Source organism: Pipistrellus hanaki, assembly GCF_964339955.1.
Source record: "Pipistrellus hanaki genome assembly, chromosome: 14".
NCBI lineage: Eukaryota > Metazoa > Chordata > Mammalia > Chiroptera > Vespertilionidae > Pipistrellus > Pipistrellus hanaki.
The window spans coordinates 35,080,278-35,103,177 of record NC_140516.1 but is presented as its reverse complement, the minus strand read 5'-3'; the positions used below and the strand labels follow the sequence as shown (position 1 = coordinate 35,103,177).

General features: G+C 39.0%; 1 protein-coding gene across 8 annotated transcripts in view; it reads right to left on the bottom strand.

Annotated features, from left to right (window-relative positions):
- The window catches only part of ZNF518A (zinc finger protein 518A), a 60,394-nt gene extending 39,369 nt beyond the window's left edge, over positions 1-21,025 (bottom strand). For 3 of the 8 annotated variants that reach the window (XM_084903504.1, XM_084903501.1, XM_084903506.1), the window contains exons 1-2: positions 8,293-8,696; positions 5,764-5,846 (exon numbers count right to left, since the gene is read on the bottom strand). The gene's annotated coding sequence lies outside the window, so the exon portion shown is untranslated. Of the gene's footprint in view, positions 1-5,763; positions 5,847-7,801; positions 7,933-8,292; positions 8,700-20,644 lie in introns of those variants that run through there. The other 5 variants (XM_084903502.1, XM_084903507.1, XR_014796752.1 and 2 more) reach the window with 4 other exon arrangements.
- Between the last annotated feature and the right edge of the window lie 1,875 nt (positions 21,026-22,900).

Below are 22,900 nucleotides of genomic sequence, written 5' to 3'. Positions count from 1 at the left end.
TAAGCTACCAAAGGTAGTCTCCGTTCCTCAACTGCTCTTTTCATATCTCAGGCCTTTGTACTTGCTGTTCCCTGCTTGAAATATTCTTCCTCCTATTCTTCATAAGGCTAGATCCTTCTCATCTTTTAGGTCTCAGCTCAAAGGTTACTGCCTCAGTAGGTCTCCTCCAACCTATAAATCATCCCCTCCTCAAACAGGAAAAAAATTCTCTATTTTAGTCTTTTGTATTTTTTTTTTTTTTTGTATTATTTTTTTCTGGCAGTAATTAATTGGCCAATGTATTTTCCATCTCTACCACTAGGGGAACAAAAGCTGCATAAGCATGAGGCTCACGTCTGTCCTGTTCTTTGCTATATTACCAGCACTTAGCATAGTAGCAAATTTGTACCAGTCTTTGTTCAAGTATTGGAACAAAATAGACAAAAATCCCTCTCCTCAAACAGCTAACGTTTTACTGATAAGATAACGAAGTAAATTATGTAATATATTCAAAGATGACAAGTGCTATAGAAAAATATAAAGGACAGACTTTATATAAAGGCAGAACCAGAAAGTTGACATTTTAATAATCTTTTTTTAAAATGTTATTGATTTTAGTGAGGGGTTGGGAGAGCTGATTTGTTGTTCCTCTTATTTTATGCATTCATTTGTTAATTCTTGTACGTTCCCTAGGCGGAGAATAAACCAGCAACCTTGGTGGACGATGCTCTAACCAACTGAACTACCCAGCCAGGGTTAGAAAGTTGCCATTTTAAATACTAAGTTGGGGAAATCTCATTTGAAAAGGTCTTATTTGAGCCAAGACCTTAAGGAGCTGAAGCAGAAATCACTCCAAGAAATAGTAAGTGCTAACACTGAGTGTAGAATGCCTAACATGTTTGGAGAGAAGCAAGGCTGGAACAGAAAGCACAGAGGAAAAGGAATACGTGAAGTCAAAGAACTAACGGGACTAAAACAAGGCTTGATGGCCTTATTTAGTTTTACTATAAACACAATGGGAAGCTACTGGAGCATTTGGGATAGAGAAGTAACATGAGCCAAATTATTTTTTTTAAAGGGATCACTTTGGCTACTAAATTAAGAACAGAGTATTTTGGAGGAAGCTAAGAGTGGAGGAAAGGAGACCAGCTTGGAGATTATTACACTGCAATTACCTAGGTAGAGGATGGTGTCTTGGTGGAAACAAATAAAGCATGGCCATACTCTGTATGTTTATTTTGAAGATAGAATCTATGGGATTTTCTGACAGACTAAATTTGACATATAGGAGAAAGAAACGTGTCAAGAATAATTTTATTTTTTTATTTTTACTTTTTAAAATATCTTTATTGATTTTAGAGAGAAAGGGAATGGGAGGGAGGGAGGGAGGGAGGGAAAGAAACATCAATGATGAGAGAGAATTATTGATTGGCTGTACAACCCTCATGCCCTGCACTTGGGATTTTGAGCCTGCAACCTAGGCATGTGCTCTTGACCAGAATCAAACCTGGGACTCTTCAGTCCACAGGCTGATGGCTCTATCCACTGAGCCAAACTAGCTAGGGCAAGAATAATTTTCAAAGTTCTACCTCAGCAACTAGAAGAAATCAGTTGCAAATTTACTATTAGGATAGAAAACCTGATGGGTATAGTAGATTTGACAAGGATACTAAGAGTTAACTTTAACCACGTAGATTTTGAAATATCTAGTTGACAAGTGGAAATGTTGAATGTGTAGCTGAGTATAAAACATAGAGGACAAGTTGTAAGATAACATTTTTGGAGTCACTAGTATGTCTACATATTTCTGTGTATATATTTAGTATATAGAACTGAATGAAATTGCCAAGGGATAAGTAAACAGAGAAGTTTAAGGCTTGAGCCTGTACTGTAACATTTAGAGAAAACAGGTGAGAAAGAACCAGCTAGCAAGACTAAAAGGAATGATCAGTGAGACAATAGTAAATCAGGAGATTGGATCCTGAAGTAAAGTGGAGAAAGTGTTTCCAGGATCAGGAATTGATCAATTCTGTCAAGTAGGATGAGGATCGAGAACTGACCATTCGACTTAATATTTTTCAACTTTACACTTTCTTTAATTACTAGAGGCCCGGTGCATGAAATTTGTGCATAGGTAGGGTTCTTAGGACTGACCGGAGATCAGAGTCCATCTGTGGGTCAACCAGCAGGGCAATAAAGGGAGCCTCTTCTGGCACCCACCTTGGCCAGCCTGGCACTGTCCACTCACCGGCCTTGCCTCCACCGCCACTGCCAATCACCTCCCTCTGCGGGGTGACAGGTGGGGAAATCAGGGGGTCCCCGCTGGCACCTGCCTTGGCTAGCCTTGGGCCGGCGGGAAGCTCCTGCATTGAGCATTTGCCCTCTGGTGGTCATTGTGCATCATAGCAACCGGTCATTCCATGGTTTGGTCGATTTGTATATTAGGCTTTTATTATAGGATTCTCTGTGGCTATCAAAAGGAACTTAGTCATTAAGTCAAAATTTACCTGAAGTTATAGCTCCTTTAAGAAACCTTCCTAGACTGGGCCAGCCCTAACTAATTTCCTATCTATGAAAACTCACTTAAAATCCATACTACACAAGTATGCATTCATTTACTTGTTTTAGCTGTTCATATTGTACTAGAAGCCTGATGCATTAAATTCATACAAGTATAGGCCTTCCTTCCCCTGGTTTCCCTCCTGCTGCCGGCAGGCACCTGGGGCCTGGGAATCCCTTGCAGCCCCAGCTTCATCTGGAAGGCTGTCTGGAAGGATGTCCAGAAGGACATCTGAGCTAATTAGCATTATTACACTTCTGTCCTGCACCCTCTCCAGTCTGGGACCCCTCGGGAGATGTCTGAGTGCCCAATCCCTGTGGGATTGGGCCTAAACCAGCAGTCAGACATCTCTCTCACAATCCGGGAATCCTGGCTCCTAACCACTCGCCTGCCTGCCTGCCCCCTAACCACTTCTGCCTGCCAGCCTGATCACCCTCTAACCGCTCCCCTGCCAGACTGATCGATGCCTAACCACTCCCCTGCTGACCTGATAGCTCACAACTGTCCTCCCCTACCAGCCTGATCGCCCACAACTGCCCTTCCCTGCCACGACCCACCTCCTCCAGGCAAAGTGGCAGAGACACCAGGACCGGCCTCCTCCATGCCATGCAGAACCACAGGACCCCCAGGCCTCACCGCATGGAGCAGCCACTGGGCCCCGCCTCCACTGTGCCCACGGCCATCTTGTGGCAGCCATCTTGTGGCGGCATCACACAAGGGCGTGACGCTACCTAGGCTTTTATTATATTATAGGATTTTACATACATTAATCTGGATACCTCAACTAAATTATAAGCACTTGGGAGATCAAGAATTTATTCCTAGATATTACTAAGCACAGCACTGATTATTCTCAACACATGCTTGTTGATTTCTGTAACTTAAGCATACAAAAGTGTGCTATATTAGAGAAAGTCCACCATCCACTCAGCCTAGTATGTATAATCCTTGACTAACCAGGAAGTTGCACTTATTTGTACATAGTAGACAGTAAATGTTGGGCTGAATAAAGGAAGGACTGTATGCATGCATATGTGATAAATGAATAAAGGGCATCTTTTATAAGGTGGAGGAAAAGGGTGGTAACCACTGTTGCAACAGGAATGTACAGGCTTGAGTTATAAAACTTAAAGACTGGCTGACAGCCGAAGCTGGTTTGGCTCAGTGGTAGAGCGTCGGTCTGCGGACTGAAAGGTCCCGGGTTCGATTCCGGTCAAGGGCATGTACCTTGGTTGCGGGCACATCCCCGGTGGGGGGTGTGCAGGAGGCAGCTGGTCGATGTTTCTCTCTCTTCGACGTTTCTAGCTCTCTATTTCTTTCTCTTCCTCTCTGTAAAAAATCAATAAAATATATTTAAAAAAAAAAAAAAAAAAAAGAAAAAAAAGAAAAAAAGACTGGCTGACAGCCCATCAACCACACACAATAGGAAAGGGATGGTTTCCCAAAATGATGATATGCTGAGTTGACAAAAACTGTAGACATACAGAGCTTCTCTGACACACAACCTCTGTCAACCTAACTTTAATTGATGATGATTTTACCACATTTTGAAATTTGACTTTTAAAAGCCAATATTCATTTTCAGTTTAGGCTATGACCATTTCTTGAAATAAAACCCAGGTAAAACCCACTTAATTTTCTTAAGCTTCAAATCACGTACCTTCATTCTAATTTTCTAAGATTTGTTTCATGCAGTAATACCAATTATAATTTTTAGTCACACTTTGCTCCGTTTTTCAAGATGGAATAATCCAAACTATTTGGGTCAGTCATCGTATAAGCAGCCTCTTGTTTACTTCATTACATTTGAAATTTTCATTTTTTTCCCCCAATGCTCACCGGAGGATGTGTCGTCGTGAGTTTTTCTTTATTTAGTTTTTTATTGATTTGAGAGGAGGAAAGGAGAGAGAGTAACATTGATTGGTCGTGTCCTGTACATTCCCCGAATGGTGACTGGTCATGAAGTCTGGATATGTGCCCTGACCAGAATTGAACTTGCCACTCTTTGGTGCATGGGATAATGCTCCAACGAACTGCCACTTGGCCAGGGCTGAAGCTTTCATTCTTCATCATATTATTTTTTCTGAGTAGTTTGGATCAAACACAGTAAAGAAAATTCTTAGCACTCTGCAATTATTGTCTCTATTCATGATTAACACAGTGCCCATGTGAGTCTCATGTGGTAAGAAGTTAGACAAACATTATGAAGAAAGAAATTATGCAGGTAAATGAACATAAATGATAACCTGGTATGTCAATTCAGCTCTGTTACTCTCTATTCATGGTAGTTGTTAGAATTAACTTATAATAAAGTTGAAAAAAATTCATGCCTTTGTGGAAATGTCTCTGAAAAGAAAGGCATTTATGGTAAAGTTTATGGAACTAAAGTAATAACTTAAAGTTGATATTGTCTACTTTGGCTATTTTAATAATTACATACATATTCTTAATCCTAAGTTAGGGTTGTACTTACGTGTATACTTATTGCATTTGGTGAAGAGAATTATGACACTGTGATATCACAAAAACCAACAGCAAGAGACTCATGTTTAAAGACAGTTGTATTTCAGGTTTTTGTTTTGTTCATGTTTAAAGACAGTTGTATTTCAGGTTTTTGTTTTGTTGTTGTGGTTTTTTATAAGGCTACAATATTTTCCACTGAGTTTAAAAAGCTTTCCTTAGAATACCATAGATCTGTCTCAGCAGATTTTTTCCATTCCTTTTGTCCACACAAAGATATCCAGATGATTGTCTCCAGGAAACCAGTCATAACCCAATAGTGATTCCCAAGTCCCTTTTCTGACTTATAATGTAGATGCCATTAATCATACTAGACAATCTTTCTTCAGATACATTACTATGCGCTAATTACAGAAAACCACAAACATTCTCCTAGCCATGTATACAGCTTCAAAACATCTTCCTAACATGTTTATCATCATTTATTACTCAAAAGCTCTTAATGCCATCATTATATTTAGAAGATAATATGGTTAAAATCATCTTTGGATCTCTAGTAAAATGTTAAATAATAAACAATAAAACAAAAAAAAACCCTACTTTTTCTGCTCATATTAAAATGAAAAACCATGTATAATATTCAAGTCAAAAATAAAATTGTAACTTATAAAAACTTATATACATAACTATTTTATTTTGTCTAAGACTAAAACACATTAACTTACTACTTAATGGACTATATAATACTTCAATCTTTACCATACCTCTTTCTTCGAGGAACAAAAGGCACACAATTTAATGCCTGGACAAAGCCATACTCAGGAACAGTGATCATAAGAGATGATATCTGGAAATAAAGATCAAGATTTTAAGACTTTGACTGCAAAAAAACTATTAATAAAATATTGATATTTTATACTGTCAACTCAGTTGTGCTTCATATTCAACTTAAGTGTATAAATTTATAAGAAAAATAAACTTCTCTGCACTTAGGCAAATAACCTACCATACCTACCCACTGACAATGTCATGAATTTACAAAAATCAGAAAACTCAAAGCTTAAAGGGAAGCTTAGAATCAAACTAATTCAACATCCTCATTTATTATAAGATAGGGAAAATGAGTCTTGCACAAAGTCACAAAGCTAGAACTAAAATTTGGATCGAATTCCAACCCAGCTATCCTACCACAATGCTACCTTTTAATACACACTTCTATAACTAACATCCCATGAAAATTGCTCACTGTGTGAAGCCAATATATCATACAGAACTAATATATTCATAGCCTACACGACTGAGGTCAGATAATTAATAAAAGTTTCAACTTTATTACAAATTTCTTCTTCTGTGTATAGTGTTCTGCCAAAAATCTTTAAGTAGGGTGCCTGAAGGAAACTAGGCAAGACTCAAGTAGTTTATCATTAAAAAAAACAAAAAGTTGTATTAATGGATCTAAAGTGCACAATGCTTCCAATAACAACAGTTCCAAACAGAAAAGTAAACAATGAAAGTACATTAAAGGGCATGTGTAAAATATATTTTAAAGTCAACCTGTGTGTACATTTATATATTTAAAATACATTCTGGTATGTCTCAAAATATAAAAACTTTTGGGATCACAGTTACCAGAGAGGGCAGAATAGGACAGGACAGGACAGGACAGGACAGAACAGAACAGGACAGGGTAGGGTAGAATAGGATTTAAAGTGCAATGATAAAAACTTCAAGCACATAAAGCTCAATGTGCACAGTAAGATCCATTGTGGTTACTGTCCTTTAATTCTTCCATAAAACCAGATATAAAGTGCTCTGAGTTGATATTCATACTTGCTTTGATGGCAACTATAAGGAAAAACTTGATTGTGCAAAACAGGTTGTTAGATACCTGTATTTTATCCCTTCCTCCCCTTTTGTTAATAATGTTTTAGAGTATGGGTTCATATTATTTTAACAAAAATTAACATGGTCTACTATGCTTACCCTTCACTATGAAATGTAACATCCTAAAAATGTTAACATAATGCAACGTCTTTATCAGTTTTAGAAGAATAGTTCTGCTGAAAGACAATGAATCCACTTCTATTAATTAGCAATTAAATTATGAAAAATGTTGGGGTATTTCACTGAATCAATTGTAATGGTTTCTATCTATTCAACCCGAGGATAATAACTTCAAAGTGCAGTCGATCAGATCTCTTGCTGCATGAAAGCCAATTCAACAATATCAGTAAGCAGTTGCTCAAGCTCATAAAATTCATAACCTAATGGTGTCTTCATGTTTAATCATCATACAAAGTTCAACATCCTTAAGACTTCTTAAACATTGACTTTATTTTTCTAGGGATTTTTAAACTTTTGATAAATACCTCACACACACTAAATGCCTCCAAATGTAAACCTAAATGAAAACTGAACCTTAACTTTTGCATTTTAACCTCAAAGGTACCATGTCTGCTTTTTGTTGGTCTATTTAAGAGTTACAGCGTTTTGCCTCCTATGCACCAAGCCTATATATTTTCAATTATTATAGCCATCTAGGAAGAGACTGTCTACTTGACAATGAAGACACCATGTTCAGAAGAGACTCAAAATGGACCCTTCAAGTGAGAAAGCCAGTTACAAAGAAATTCATCTGCCACTGGGTGTGATTGAGGTTTGCGGGGAAGAGCGCCTCTGGCCAACTCCGAGGAGGACCGCGCGCCAGAGAAGGGGGCAGATCCGCTAGGAAAGACCTCCAAAAACACAGACTGGACCCACAATGGGGACGCCGTCGAGTTGGGGTGCTGCGGGGCTGCGAACCTACGGCTTGAGGGGTGCGGTCCGAGGGGCGCCCGAGCAAGTCTCCGCCGGCCCCGGGACGCGCCGAGTGGGTGCTTCGAGCGCCGCGCGCCCCGCTCGGTCCCAAACGCCGCGCCCGGTCCGCCCCTTCCTCCGGGTTCCGCTGCCGCCGGGCGCGCGGAGGCACACAGGGTCGCACGCCCGCTCCGGGGACTGGGCAGCGGGGAGTTGGAAATGCTCGGGCGGAAAACGAGCGCAGGCTGAGGGTAGCCCTAGCAGCCTGCAGGAGAACCAACTGACAGAACCAACTTCCCCAGAAAAACTTTGCAGCAAGTTAGGCGAAAGCACTGAATGGCCGGGACTATTTAACAGGCGCTTCCAATCTTGAGGCGGCTCCCGAGCCGGTCCGGGGTGCCCTGACGCCCCACAAACTCGCCTTTTGCCCCCTGACTGTCCCTTCAGAAGCCTCGGCAATCCTAACAAGTCTGGGTGGCCCCGCTCACAGGGAATACCTGTCGTGGTCCCCAATGCCTGCGAGTCCCTGATGGCGGCCATTACAGTTCCATCCGGGTATTGCGGAAAGCTGGTCGCCGCGCTACCCCAGGAGCGCCCGCTGCGGCGGAGGGATCCGCGCCGCACCTGGAGCGGCGGAAGAGGACGGCGGCCGGCAGGGCCCGCGCGGCGCCGGCGGGACTAGGCCATGGAGTTGGGCTGGCCGCCGGCCTCGCAAAGCAGCGCGGTTGCCTGGCGTTCGCCGCGGCAGTGACCGGCCCCCCCTTTTGTTCACCGGTAGCTGGAGAGATCCTACTTCCAAGGGGACGATTAGACAAGCATTCGCCAGGAACTGTCCTACTGGCAAGCCCTCGCAGACCAGGAATGGTCTCAAGCCCGAGGTGTAATCATTTCCGGCTTTGAAAATGGCGTCTCCCCGCCCCTTGTGTCTGAGAGGCAGGTTTCTGCGGCCTTCGCCGCCCATGTCAGTGAAGGAAGATGCTACAAGCGGCTGTGGAAGACATACTGAACTCCAAACACGTACACATTTAACAACTGACCTGAAAACTAGCGTCACAACAAGGGAAGTTCCCTTCCCATCGAGCGAACCCTCCGCATGGCGACAGGGCTAGACAAAGAGGTCAATAGCGTGACTGCGCTTCCCTCCCAAGGAACAGATGGCTCCCAGTTTCTCTTTTGGAGAATTTTTGAAACGCAACTTACTCCTTCACCTTACTTTTCACACAAATTATTTTACTCTTAACAAACAAAAAGAACAGAGAGATATGCTAAAAGATTGAAAACGAAACCACGATAGAATTGTCTAATTTTCATGCCCCCCCCCCCCCCTTTTGGAAGCACACATGGAGTTTATAATTGAGAAGAGGGAAAAAAGTTGTCTATCACAAACACTTTTCATTGTCTAAGAGTATGCTTTTGAAAAAATCGACCTGTATCCATACGTAAGATTTTCTCCATGCTTTACTAAAAAGTACACTGAAGTAACCTCATTTTGTCTTTTTTATCACCGTGTCTGTCAGTCTACGGGATTCCTCCTGGAAAAGGCAAATGAGAGGTAACTCACATTAGGTATGTTTGTATAATCTTGTGCTCTTGTGCCTTTACACCAGGAGGAATCTATAGTTAATACCAAAAGGAATGCCATTATGGAATTGATTTTATTTTGCCTTAAACATCATCCTCCAGCCCCTTGCCCTAGTCTTTATATCCCCATACAAGTCAGAGATAACATCACAGAAGAAAGATACTATTTTTTTTCCCCAATAGCAAACAAAAGATAAAAATTGTTGGGAACATGGACAGAGTTGTTCATTCTGTGTTTAGATGTGTTTGTTTTACAGATTAAGAAATTGCACCCCTCTCTGCAGTATTCATCTTATAACTTCATTTATATATATATATATATATATATATATATATATATATGGTCACCTAAAAACCTTGAAAATCTGCATATACGGTAGATTATGGAAGAATTGGAGTGTTTTTTAAGTAAAGTTATTCGTCCCCAACCTTATATCTTCCTCCTCTTTTTTTCCATCTGCATTACATAACTGTCACCAACTCTCTCTCTTTTTAGATTTTAAACATTGAGGTTAGCACAAATAAATAGAGTAAAACAGAAAGGAATGAAAGAAGAGGCTTACAAGAGAGAAAGAATACAAGAGAAAGTTAAATCATAGCTTAAGAAAGGATCCTGGAATATTTTGTATTTGGTGGGGATAGGGCATCTAAATTAATGCTTTAAATACTTGATTCCTCTGGAGAAGACCTAGATGTACTATTTCCTGGCTGAGGGCATTTAACTTCTGAGCTTCACAGAATTAAACAATGCATAACTAACACTAACACAGTTGACAGACTGGAGAAGATTAATCAACAGCATTGTATCTCAGTGCAAATGGTAGTAGTCAAAAATATTCCATCTTAATTTCAAACCTTTATATGCTTTTCAATATATAATTCATGGACATTGTGCCATAAAGCAGATCAAGACAGTGAAATTTTCTCCTAAAAATAATATATAGGTGGGAATTACTTTTCACTCTACAGATTCAGACGAGATGGGGCGCGTTCAGGGTGGTATGGCCGTAGACTCTCTCTACAGATTCACACCTCTGAATTATAGAAAACATGGCATAAGAGTCACAACAAACATATATGCATTTTTAAAATGTAAGTACGGTCCTAGCCAGTTTGGCTCAATGAATAGAGTGTCAGCCTGCAGACTGCACAGTCTGGGGTTCGATTCTGGTCAAGGGCACATCCCCAGTAAGGGTTGTGGAGGAGGCAACTGATCAATAATTCTCTCTCATTATTGATGCTTCTATCTCTCTCCCTCTCCCTTCCTCTATGAAATTAATAAAAATATATATTTAAATGTTAATACCAAGTATATAAAAGATGTAAGCATCTTTTAGTCATGGTTTGCTAACCATGTTTAGTCACAAACATATAAATGATAACTGTTATAATCATAAAGATTTAAATGACATTAATTTTAACAGCCAGTCTCTCTAAAACATGGCTCTCTCCTTTTAGCTGATCTCTCAACTTAAGTCCAGATTCCCTACCTCCAGCAATATGATCAAGTGCCAGAATGAGAGAAAAAAAAAAAGATACAAAGAGCCTGGGCGATCTAGCTTCAAGTGGTCACACTGCTTGGTCAAGAATATTATAGGTTACAATAGTTAAGCTCTGGAAACAACTCAAGGGCCCATCAGTAGAAGAATGGATAAAAAAAGCTGTGGTACTTTTATACCATGGAATACTATGCATCAGTAAAAAAGAAGGTATCTTACCTTTGAGACAGCATAGAGGAACCTGGAGAGTATTACACTAAGCAAAATAAGCCAGTCAGAGAAAAACAAGGATCACATGAACAGAATAAACCGATGAACAAAATAGATTCAGAGACATAGAAGCATAGAACAGACTGTGGAATCTCAGAGGGAAGGGAGGGAGGATGGTGGGTAGGGAGTAATCAACCAAAGAATTTGTATGCAGGGGGATAGGGGCAGGGGCGTGCTCAAAGGGATCAATGGGGGGAAAGGGGGACATATATAATACTTGCAACAATAAAGATATAATTTTTAAAAAAGAATATTATAGCCCTAGCTGGTTTGGCTCAGTGGACAGAGTTGGCCTGTGGACTGAAGGGTCCTGGGTTCGCTTCTGGTCAAGGGCACATGCCTAGGTTGTAGGCTCAGTCTCGAGTGGGAGCATTCAGGAGGCAGCTAACCAGTGATTCTTTCATCACTGATGTTTCTATCTCTTTCTCCTTCTACCCTCCTCTCTGAAATCAATTTTTAAAATATTAAACAAAAAAGAATATTATAGATTGATTCTCCAATCTGTCAGTTGAACATAAACTTCAAGTATTATCCTTCACAATGTCCTTTGCATATTTTTAAATATGCTTTTATTGGTTTTAGAGAGAGAGGAAGGGAGAGGGATAGATAGAAACATCAATGCGTCAACATCAACTGGCTGTCTCCTGCACACCCCCTGCTGGAGATCAAGCCTACAACCTGGGCATGATGTGTCCTGACCTGGAATCGAACCATGTGGTCGATGCTCAACCACTGAGCCACACTAGCTAGGCTGCAATGTGGTGTGTTTTTAAATTTAATATCTATTCAGCAGACACTTTCTTGAGCACCATTCTGTTCCAGAAACTGTGCCATAAAAAATAAGGCATAATTCCCTCAAGGAGTCACCAGTTCAATGGAAGAATTTTAAACCTCTGAAAGATTTAATAATTCAACAAAACAATTACAAAGGTGGGTTTACAGGTGCTACAATAGGTGATGAGAAATATTTTTTTAAGGTAGGCATCTCTTCCAGTGTCCTTGCAGTTTATACTTCCTGAATGATTAAGACTCTGGATATACTGTTATTTTTGTTAAATTTGTATTAAATATAGAGTTACTCTTGGCTTTTTCAGTCGATACTATAGTCAACTGTGAAGAACATTTACACTATATAAACTCTATTGGACTTAAATTGGACTTTCCCTGTCTCCAATTATATTAGATTTTTTTTTTCTGTATTAGGTAGAGTTACTATGTCTCCCAGCCATAGTAGAGTGACCTAATGTGTTCTGTATGATCAAGTGGGACAGCCTCCCCAGTCACCCACGCAGGGCATTTGAGGTGTACACCTGTGTGGACTGTATATAACCTTCCTGTTGTAGTTGAGCTTTAATTGCTGTTGTCATGTCAATAGGCGGGACTTATCTCCCAGGAATATCAGCTGTAAGAATTGGCTGCAACCACTGACCACCAACCTCTGATCACTGTGGAGGATCAGTTGTGCCCAGGCCCACCCCACGCAGCTGGACTGACTTCAGCAGGGCTCTGTAACAGCTGCATCTTCCCCTTGAGTGTATCATTTGTGGACAGGGTTGGGTGATGTGGTCTGAAGCTATCTATTGGGTGCACTAGTTCTGGGACTTCCTTGGAGGTGCAGGCCATGATCAGCTGCCACCTGTGTTCCGCCCAGGTTCACACAGCATGAGCTACATAGAAAGCGATCTGCAGATGGCTTCTATGCGGGCTGAGCTTGGAGGTACCAGGTGAGGCCAAGCTTCAAACCAAGGTCACCTGCTGCTAGTGCTGTGCCTGGAGCCATTTAGTGAGAGATACAGGGCACCCTAAGGCCAATGCTGCTCGTTTGAGAGAATTTAGGAAAAACTGAAGCATGATCCAAGACAGGCCATTTGTGTGAAAAAGCCACTGGAAACAGCTTGGGTGGGCCTGGAAGTTGGGTAGGGTGAGGCTTCAGGAAATCACCAGATCAGAGCAATAATGTGAGCCAGATTGATGGAGTCTCAGATATGGTGTCACCCTGCCAGTGCTGTGGAGAGGGAGAGCTCATCAAAGTGCCAGCACTTTTGTCTGGAAGAAAGCTGCCCCTTAGCTTTCACCCTGATGAAGCCAAGATAACCCTGATACCAAAACCGGCAAAAATAACACACAAAAAAGAAAACTACAGATCAATATATTTGATAAATCAGATGCAAAAATCCTAAACAAAATACTAGCAAATCAAATACAACAATACATTAAAAAAAATAATATAGCGCCCTAACTGGTTTGGCTCAGTGGATAGAGCATCGGCCTGTGGGCTGAGAGGTCCTAGATTCGATTCCGGTCAACGGCATGTACCTTGGTTACAGGCACATCCCCAGTAGGAGGTATGCAGGAGGCAGCTGGTTAATGCTTCTCTCTCATCGATGTATCTAACTCTCTATCCCTTTCCCTTCCCCTCTGTAAAAAATCAATAAAATACATTTTAATAAAATAAAATATCACGATCGACTGGGGTTTGTTTATTCAAAGGGCACAAGGATGGTTCAACATATGCAAACTGGTCAATATAAGACACCACATAAACAAAATAAATTATAAAATCATATCATATCAATCAATGCAGAAAAGCATTTGATAAGATACAACATCCATTTATAATTAAAATAATAGAATGGCTAGAGAAGAAAAGTATCTCAACATAATAAAGAGCTATAACAAACACTCAGTTAATATCATATGATATGGTGAAAAACTCAAAGCTTTTCCTCTAAGACCAGGAACAAGACAAGATGTCCACTCTCACCAATCTTATTCAACATAATACTGAAAGTTCTAGCCAGAGCAATCAGGCAAGAGAAAGAAAAGATATCCAAACTGAGAAAGAAAACAGAAAACTATCACTTTTTGCAGATATCATAGAAAACCCAAGTGCTCCCCCTCCCGAAAAAAATAACTTTTTATATAGAAAACCTAAGTGGCTCCCCCAAAAAAATATCTATTAGAAACAACAAACAAATACAGTAAAGTTGCAGGATACAAAAACAATGTACAAATATATACTGCATTCCTATATACTAACAATGAAATTTAGAAAAAGAAATGGAAAAAAAAAGACAATTCCTTTTTGCAATTACAACAAAAGCATAAAATACCTAGAAATAAACTTTAAAAGGGATATGAAGGATCTATAATATATACTGAAAATTACAATGTATTATTAAAAGAGATTGAAAAAGACACAACAAAAAATAAAAGATCTTCCATTTGTGTTCATGGATTAGAAGAATCAACATAGTTAAAATGTCCATATTACTCAAAGCAATATATAGATTTAATGAAAATCATTTGATCTTATTAATAGGCTCCAAGTGTCAGCTGAAATTCTCCATATTTTCCTCCATTTTCTTCACTATATTAATGACTTTTATTTTAAATCATCTGATGTAGGGATCGGCTATAGTGTTAAGCCTCGGACTGACCTGTGGCAGAGCCACAAACAAGTCCCAGCTTGGAGGGCAGAACCCTCTTGGCATAATTAAGCTTGACCTTAAAATCCTCCCTGGTTCCTTCCTAGGTGGCTAATGGGCTACGGGAGGTGCAACAAGTGCTGCCAAAACAAGGTGAAACTCACAAGAACATTGCAAACATGTTGACCACTTCCCTTGTTTTGCTTTGTGTCCTCTGACTATGAAGTAAAACTTTGGCTTGCAGGCTGGATCTCTGTGTCCTCATCGAGGCACAAGAGAGCTACCTGGCTCCAACTGCTTTCTCTTGTCTATCTTCTTTAATCCTTCACTACCTCTCCTCAGGCTCATGGAATCTGGCCGTGCTGTGTGTGGTTCCACCTCATAGCTCCAATATATGAATCACCTGTAAGAATATTTCTACCATTGATTTTTTTAGAGAGAGTGGTAGGGAGAGGGAGAGAGAGATAGATATAGAGAGAGAGATAGAAAGACAGAGACAGAGACAGTGATAGAAACATCGATATGAGAGAGACACATCAATTGGTTGCCTCCTGTACTTGCTCCTCACTGAGGCCAGGGGCCAAACCTGACCAGGAACCAAACCCAGGACTCTTTGGTGTGTGGACCAAACCACTGAGCCAAACTGTCCAGGGCAATAATTATTAAAATTTTGAATGATTGCTTACTTTTCTAAATTTTTAATTTATACTTTCCTAGAAAATAATATATTTCATCAAAGTTTTACCAATTTATTGGATATATACAAATTATTTTCCTATGATAATGTATGTGTATTATAGTAATATTTAACTCAACAATAGCCATTTTTCCCATTTGATCTTTTATGTTTGCTTTATTTCTCTTTTAATAAAATCATTCTAGTGGTATTCTTTTTCTCTTGTTTTGTTTGTTAAACAATTAAATTTTACTTTCACATATATTATTTTCTTCCACTCTCTGGGTTTGCTCTGTATTAATTTAGTTTTATGAATTAAGAGCTTAGTTTATTTCTTTTTCATTTTTCTCTTGTTCTAATATATAAAGACTATAAATTTCCCTGGTAGCCCTGTTTTAACTGCATCTCACTAATTATGTATAAGTAATGATTTCACTTAAATTTTTTTCATAATTTTCATTTTGATTTCTTATTTGGACTTTCAGTTATTCAAGAGGTGAAGATTTTGTTAACCAGATTAAATTTTAAACTACCCTTTTCCATTGGCTTCTAATTTCATTTCATGTTATTCATGTAGTTCAGCAAGAACATTATTTCTATATTACCATTTTTAAAATGTTTGTTGAAGATTCATGTTCCAATTTATTTATCAATTATTGTAAATATTCTGAGCATGCTTCAAAAGAACATATTTCCTATGTTAGATGTAAAGTATTACATATATGTATTTAAGTTTAAATATAGATTTAGATATACATTTTTATAACCTTCTTTTCTGTACGAGTCATCATTTTCTAAAGGAGAGTATCTTAAATCTTCATCTGTGGCTTGAAATTGTATATTTCTTCCCTTAATCATATCATTTTTCTATATGCATGTTATCAAGTTAGACCAAGTGCAGTTCATGACTTTTGGCTGAATTAATAAGTAAAAGAATGTTATCTTTGTTTTGTAATACCATGAAATTGGGAACATCCTTCAAATACCCATCAATAGGAAATTAGTTAAATAAATTGGGCACAACCATATAATAGAATATTAAATACCTATTAAAAATATGGAGTACATTTTGTAAGTTTTAATATAAAAAGAATTCCACAATACATTGCTTAATAAAACAGTGAAGTGTAAATGGGGGTACATTATAAGGTGATATGATTTCATATGTGTAACATACCTATGAAAAATATGGGAAGATATTAAGCAAATTGTTAAGAGTAGTTAACTCAGTATAATGAGGGGAAAACCTGCCCATTTCTTGCTTAATAATTTTTTGTACATTTTTATAAGTCATGTATGCTTGAGTCTTTTTTGTTTCAAGCAAGCAAATTAGTCTGAAAAATATTAATTTATTTGAAAAATACTAAGATATGGCAGATTTTTAATGAAAAGGAAATAACTACTGAAAGGACAGGAATGATAATGGGTCTCAGTAACTCCCAGAAACAGACACACCAAAATTTTCAGATCTCCTTCCATGAGCCTTTTATTTTATTTCACTTTATTTAACATATTTTTATTGATTTTTCACAGAGAGGAAGAGAGAGGGATAGAGAATTAGAAACATCAATGAGAGAGAATCATTGATCAGCTGCCTCCTGCACACCCCCTACTGGGGATGTACCCGCAACCAAGGTACATGCCCTTGACCGGAATCGAACCTGGGACCTTTCAGTCCACAGGCCGACGCTCTATCCACTGAGCCAAACCGGTTTCGGCTCCATGAGCCTTTTATAGAAGCCTTTTAGCTTTTTGTATGCCAGCTCCACTCTACCTCACTGCTATGCTTCTGCTACCCAAGTTTAGAGCTGTCCCCTTCAGCCTCATCAAAGCCTTATTAGAACCATTCAAAGAGCCTGCTCTCTTACCAGTAGTTTGTCCTAAGTTAGGGAGGAAGTTGTAAGGGAGATAGTTTGTAAAGAACCACATATGTGTCAAGCTGGTATTCAAAGTTATCTTACCTCAACAGAATAATTTAGAATAATGTAAATGATACGAGATTCTAGTAGCAAACATACACAGTGAAAATTTTTACACTGTCATCAGGGAAACTGACTCTGTGTTCTAGATCATCCATGTATTTATATTCACACAATCTGTAGGTAATAGATCATCTTTGAGCATTGTTGAGAGGCTTTCTACAAACTTGATTTGTATAATAACTAGTATGTATTCTGAATAAAGAATGCTGCCAATAGCTGTAGTATTATATCTTTTCTCAATAAATCTTAAATATTTTTTTTAAAATATGTATTATTTCAGACAGGAAAGGAGAGGGGGAAAAGAAATAGAAACATCAATAATGAAAAAGAATCATTGATGTTTCCTGCACGTCCCACACAGGTGATCGAGCCAGCAACCCGGGCATGTGCCCTGACCGGGAATTGAAACGTGACCTCCTGGTTCATAGATCAATGCTCAACCACTGAGCCATGTTGGTTGGTAACTTGGTTAAATCTTAATCACATTTCTCTCTTTAAATGGTGGATATTTTGGCCCAAATCAGTCTCATCAAAATCCTTAAAACAATGTTTTTAACACTGTTCATGTATTAATCAGAGTAGACTGCTGGCTTGTTTGCTTTATTTCAGTTTCTTAAATAAAGGATTGTTGTTCTCTCATGTTCCAGGTTAACAAATAAGGTGAGGAATGGGTTTAATGATCTCTCAAATAGTTAAATATAGGGTTACCATATGATCTAGCAATTTGACTCCAAGCTATATTCCCCTCCCCCCCAAAATGAAAACATACATCCACACAAAAACTTGTAGGCAAATGTTTATAGAAGCATTATTCACAATAGCCAAAAGATGGAAACAACCGAAGTCTCTATCAACTGATGAAGAGACAAACAATATGCTGCATATTCTTACAATAGAATATTATTTGGCCATAGTAATATATGCTACAACTAAAATGAGCCTCAAAAATCATTATGTCAAGTGAAAGAAGCCACAAAAGACCACATAGTGTATGATCACATTTATATGAAAAGTCTAAAATAGGAAAACTTATAGAGACAGAAAGTAGATTAGTGGTTGCCTAGGTCTTAGATGTGGGGGGACATGGAGGGTTCAAGGACAACAATAAGGAGTTTAGGGTTTCTTTTCATGGTAAGGAAAATGTTCTAAACTGATTGTGGTGCATGAGTCTTTGAACATACTAAAAGCCACTGAATTGTATGCTTTAAATGAGTGAATTGTATGGCATGTGAATTATATGTCAATAAAGATGTTTTAAAGAAAACATGTAGCCAAAGACAATAGGTAAAATGGGCAGGGTTGTGTTCAAAAAACTGTTATTTTAAAAAATAGGTGGCTGGCTCATGGGACTATTTTCTTACTTCTGTTCTAGAGTAATAAAATCTCAAATATTTCTAGCTTACTAGAAAAAATAAAACAAAACTATCTTTTCCAACCTCTCTTGCAGAAATTTGTGTACAGCCTTTGGAAATGTCCTTAAATGGAAGAGGTGTTCTATTCTTTGAATCCTTTCATCTTTCCTGTTCACTGGAATGCATAGCGCTCTTGTAACTATGTTGGACAATAAAGTGACTTTGGAAAATAGAAGCAACACAGTGTGGCAACAAGATAGCAGAGGCCATACCAATCCCAAACTGAATTCAGCCAGGTTTCTTGAAAGAAGAAAATAAGTCTATCTCAGTTGAAATAACTGTTATTTTGGAGCCACTACTCTGTGCTCACAGCTGAACCTCATTGCAACTACTAAAGGCCTCATTGAAATAAAAAACGAACTAGCTATGCCTTCTTGAGGGATTCGAGTAGATGTGATGTGTATCCAATTCTGTGAACATAGTCATCCAATTCTTTTATTTCTATTAACAGCATTTTATTTTTTCATTTGATCTTAGCCACAGGCCAAGAAATAATTACGCTTCACTCTTAATGTGTTAATCTATTCTAGTGTCTTACAACTAACTACTTGGGTTCTTATCTCTGTAAGAATGATTTAAGAAGATATTTTTTCTGCTTAACCAATACTTTGTAACTTTTTAAAATATCAAATGTCATAAATATAAGCAGCACCATATAAAATAGGGATAGAATAGAGAATGAAGATGTTATTTTGAATAAAGTGCTTAAAGCTGTACCCCAAAAAAGGTAAAGTAAAAATAGCTCTCTATACTTGTTCTCCTGAATTTCAAGTGCCCCAAATCCTCTTCCCATTTATTTTATAAGAAAAACTTTTGATTGTCATATATTTGTATACAAAAGTGTATGAAAAACAGCAAGTTTTACTCATTTGCTTCAATCTTCCTATGAGGATTGTTGACCCTAAACTGTATTTCCCAAGTTCTCTTGCAGAAATTTGAAACCAACAAAAAAACCCAATGCATTCCAAACAGGATTCCTCTATGTAAGTTGTATCAAGGACTGCCATTTGTCAAAATGAGACACCATGCCTTTCTCTTCACTATAATGGCAGGCAATTAAGAATGTTTTATGGTCTTTAATACTTTTCAATATTTCAAATATAAGATAGCAGATATGGAAATAAAATACTAAATTGTCCCTCTTTAAATATTATCAACGTTAATTTTGATGTGTTCGTTAGTGCTTTTTTTCTGGGCATAATTTGTTTTCACAAAACTATGAGCTTAGCAGCTATTCCCACGTTATTTGAGGGCTGGTTAATGTAGACATAAGATTAAATGATTGGTTCTCAGATTCTTTAGAAATGGGAACCAGAAGAAACAACTGATTTGGTATAAAGTCCAAGATAATTGTCAGTCCTTAGCTAAGGCCAAAGTCTATTTTATGATGGTGGTAGCCTGGAGTTGCCTGAACAGTCCTGACTTTACAAGTGTCCATCTAACAGGAGTTAGAGCTCAACAGCCAGGGCCAGTCTCCTTGGCTAACCTGCGCTGCAATGAAAGAGCCCCTGCACGTGCAGAGTCACGGGCAGGAGACCAAGTGACATTTCCGGTCATCGTGCTAAGGAGGTGACTCAAGCACAAAGTCTGGTCTTGTGTCCAACGAAAAGAGCACAGTGGCTGTGGCCTGGCCCCTCTTCTTGGGCAACGGGATGCTGAGCTGAAGGTGAACAGCCTTTGCAGTAGTGGCACCAGGGGTTTGGATTTTTCCAAACGGAAGCACCACGGAGGAGGTTGAAAGCACAGGTTCTGCAGCCCGACTTGACGGGGTTGGACCAGTTCCAAATATTACATACTCTGAGACAAATCACAGGCTCTTTCTTAACCTGTTTCTCCGTTTGGAAAGTGGAAATTTCTCCTTCCTGGGACAGTAGTGAAAAGGGAACTAAGTGGCAATGGCAGTGCTTCTGTTAAGCACAATGCCTGACACGTAAACACGTATTACAACGAGTTGGTTGTCATCACACCCCGACCTTCCCCAGCCACCGCCAGCGACCCTACCGGCCCTGCTTCCGGGAGCGCCTGCTCTTCAGTCTCCCTCGGCCAAACGGCAGGTCCCTCCGCGCGCGCGTCACTTCCGGGAGAACCGCTCGCGGCTCCTCCAATACCCGGATGCAATTATCATGGCTGCCATCAGCGAGGGGAAGCGACGAAGGCAGAGCCACGAATTGCCCGGAAAGCCCTCAGAATTTGGGGGCTTCAAGAAAGCCCCTCCAGAGGACAAAAGATGAGACTGCTGGGCATCAATGTGCCCTAAAGGGTCCTAGGACCGCGTCCCCTCGCTTCCGGTTAACTTGCCGCCAAGTTTTCCTTAAGCAGTGGCTCCTCTTGGCAGGGTGGGGCTCGCTTCCTGCCCGGACCTCCTTGGTGCGCCAGGCTTTTGTTCCGGTCACTCCCCTCAGCCCCGGAAGTGGTCGTGCTTACCATAGCGGGCTGAGGAGGAAGGGGCGGGCAGGGAGGACCGAGAGGTGGGGCCGAGGGTCCCGGGCCGGGAAGCCCCACTAAGTGCAGCTTGAGCTGCTGCGCAGCGCAGTCTGGTCCCTGGTCATGTCGCCCGAGATGCTCCTCCTAGGGCCCCTCCTAGCCGACCCAACTATCCTCAACCAGTAGGTTTTGATCGTGGAAAAACACCTAGGATTTGTAGAGTGCAGTGTGTGTGTAGTTGGTTTTTTGTTAAATCCCAAAGCAAACTGATAATGTTAAGTTACAATTTTCAGAATTAATAGGGAAAGCTCCCATTTTGATTCATGTTGGTAGGTTTTCTTTTAAGGCTTAAATTTGGATAATGGTGAGATTTTTACCAAAAGCATTTTTATAAATTAACTGGTATGGGGAAATATGCTAATATTTAAAATATTCAACTAGTTGTTGAGCTTCGGCTAACTGTACGGCCCTGATAATGAAACTTGAAGACGCCAGAATTGTACCTCATAAGGCTTTTAACTGCCAGGTGTGTCTGAAAATCCAGTAATTTTAGATACAGATATATTAATTTTAGTTCGTTTTCCTCACTGCAGGGTATCCTGTAAGTTTTGTTATTGGGTGAAAGGAAAATATGTGAGTTGATGCATTAACATATCCTGTAGTTAAAATTACCTTTTAAGTGTGACTACGTAATATAAATTTAGAACGTTACTTTTTATAGAAACAAAAATATGGAAACTAATATTTAAAGCAGGTTGCCTCTACATAACATGGTGTGTTATAATTTGGATTTTTACCTAAACTCAGAATTAGGAGAGCTCACCTAGAAAGGCAAAAAAAAAGAAAAGAAGTCTAGACATTTATCCCTTCTGAGAACATTCCATTGTTTGAACAAAAAGCACCTGGGATTTGCATATACAACTACATATAATACTATATATATAAAGCACTGAGTTGGTAATGGGTGAAGAAGTGCTTTATGATATATAAAGTAATATATCAATCACTACTCTGGCCAAATCATGTCTCCCTGTGGTACATTTTAACATCCAAAACTTGTGGTTCTTGTACTATCATTGAGATACACAGGTTATAATAATATTTTAAAGAAAGCAAAAATAAATGACCTGTTTATATATTTTAAATAGTTTTTCTTGTTGATGTGTTATTTAAGATTGTGTTTATAAATGTATTTGCACACATAAGAGTACTTAATAACTTGATGGTCATGGATAGCCTTGATTCTTTTTGTACATTTTCTTGCAGGTAGCTCTTGGCACAATATTATATGGATCTGGACAAAACTTGTTAAGATGGAAGTTTTTATTAATTGGTGCAAATATTTGACCAGTCTATTTAGTTTTACAGTATTTTAGTCAAATAACTGGATGTGGGATTCATATATGTGGAATAATTAGTGATCACTTTAAATTATTTCCTACCAAATATAAAGTTGGATCTCAGTTAATTTTTATGGAGCATTTACCATAGACCACTTTCTTTATTAGTCTGATACACAATATTTACAGTAACATCAGTTAGGTCTATTAAACTCACTGTTTTACAGGTGGAGAACTGAGTCAAGGAGGGATTAAGTTCCTTTCCCATCATCCCTAAACTAGAGCCATGTTCTTGAACCCTTCCTTTCATAAAACTGAAAACTTTGGTAGAAGAAGCATGAGATGTAAATGAGTCAAGATAAAATATAAGCTTCTTGGTAGTGGAAAAGTAGCAACCATGCCTTTCTTTTTCATCTCTGAATCCCAACACCCAGAACAATGTCTAGTATGTAGTACATGCTCAGTAAATATTTGCTGAATAAATTAAATCTTC